Source organism: Pelophylax lessonae (assembly GCF_965119305.1).
Source record: "Pelophylax lessonae genome assembly, chromosome: 4".
NCBI lineage: Eukaryota > Metazoa > Chordata > Amphibia > Anura > Ranidae > Pelophylax > Pelophylax lessonae.
Genome location: NC_138771.1, coordinates 550,318,998 through 550,321,265, shown reverse-complemented (window position 1 = coordinate 550,321,265; position 2,268 = coordinate 550,318,998).

Here is a 2,268-nt window from a genome sequence, read left to right as displayed (position 1 = left end):
ATGACTGCCTGCAATACGCTGCCGATGGAGGCTTTACCTTGTGGTACCTGTCTTTAGAGCTGTGAACTAGACCTTCACCTGAAAATAGCACTTGGAACATTTCATTTTCGAATTCGAGCCTTGTATAGGACCTTAAGTGCCATGTTATGTGTAGCCAGATGTGTCAGCTAGATATTTTGGCAAATAAAATAGTATTTTAAATGTAGCTTTTACGCTGGAATTCGACAAATGAACCTGTGTCCAGACTGCATACTAAAGTATTTAAATATTCTGAGCAAGCAGTAAATGCACTTTTAGAACAAGTCCTCAATCACATTTGTTACTATAGGCATTGTAGAGAAATGAATCTTAAAAATTCATAAGCACTGAAAATGTTTATTTTTTTCCCCCAAATACAGTAAACCCCCCTCCATTGCGGGGGTTACATTCCGGACCCAGCCGCGAAAAGTGAAATTCCGCGAAATAGAAAAACCCTATTAAAATGCATTGTAGGCATGATTTTTTTACTGTCACTGTACGTGTAGAAGCATTTTAAGGTCTTTAAACACACTTTTTTAAAACAATAGAAACTCATTTAAACACATAAAAGATACTTAGAGACAGAGCAAGAGCTATTAAAAACACAAAAATCTTTCATTTTTAATGATTTATATAGTAAAATAACATTACAAAAAAAAACGCGAATTACCGGGACCGCAAAAACTGAACCGCGATGTAGCGGGGGATTACTGTACATTCTATTACAGGGGTCCCCAAATGATGGCCACCAGGCCTCATGTGGCTTGCTAGATACTACCTGGCCCACAGCTGATATGTACAGTTTCTGCTTACCCCCCCAACCCTCCCCCCCCCCCCTTCATCCGAGTACAGACTCTGGTGAAAATTGTACCTACTGCACTGTCATTGCTTGCCAGGACTGCTAGCAACCAGTGACGTGGAGGACGGAGCCCCTTCCATCTAGACCTGTTTCATCTCCCAACTGCTGCACAGCTACAGTCATGCTGGAATAAGGGAAACTTTGATGGAGACACTGATAAGTGGGGACTATGATGGAGACCCTGCTTTAAGGGGGGTCTATAATTGAGACACTGATCATAGGTGGGGACACTGATGATTTGATGTAAGGGACTTTGCTTTTCTAAAGTTTTCTCTTTTTTTTTTTTAGTGGGATTGCGGCGGACAAATCTGACACTAAGTGACACTTTTTGGGGACCAGTGACACCAATACAGTGATCAGTGCTAGAAAAAAAAAATGCTGGGAAGGGGTTAACACTAGGGGCGATCAAGGGGTTAAGTGTGTGCTCTTGGGGAGTGCTTTCTAACTGGGGGGGGGGGGGGAGTGGATGCACTGGACATAAAGAGTGATCTGTGTTTCAGCTCAGCTAAAACACAAGATCTCTTTTACTCCCTGATAGAACAGCAGTTTGCCTTGTTTACATAGACAGACTGCCGTTCTGCCTTTCCGCCAGACCCGCTGATTGGCTCGCACTGTGTCCAGTCACAGCGAGAATGGCAGTCTGGCGGTGGGCGCCCCAGATCGCGTGCACAAAGTCACGTACATGTATGTAATTTTGTGCAGCTGCGCCGCCCTGCCGCAGTTTATATGCGGTGGGCGGTCCAGAACTGGTTAGTTATTAAACTTTTTTTTTTTTTTTCCTTGGGCACGTGAATATATGAAAAATATAACACCTGGTCCTTGTACTGAAAAATTTGAAGACTTCTATTACTAGAGACTCTTGGCAGCCTGCCCATTGTCTAATGTAAACACACAGCAGATGTGTGTAAGCTTTTAGAAACCAGCAAAAACTGACTTTAGCCTCTGTGCACATCGGCGCGATTTGACAGGACAATTTGCATGCCAAATCGCAGCCTATTCCTGGCAATGGGAGTGTCTTGATTTCCAAAAATAGTTCCTGCACTACTTTTGGCGACTTTGGGGGCAATTTCAATAGACATCTGTGCATGAAGCTGCACAGATGTCCTTCAGGTTGCCCCCAAAGTCGGACATGGGGCTTTGAAATCGTGTGAGTTCGAATGAAGTGTATATTGAAGTGCATATTTTTAGCACTGATTATTGTAGTAATGTCACTTGGCCTGAAATTATGAAAAAATTTGATTTTTAAATTTTTTTTATTGGGAATGTTTTATAGCAGAAGGTGTTTTTCTTTTTCAGAATTGTCGCTCATTTTTTTTTTTTTTTTGTTTATAGCACAAAAAAATAAAAAACGCAGAGGTTATCAAATACCACCAAAAGAAAGCTCTATTTGT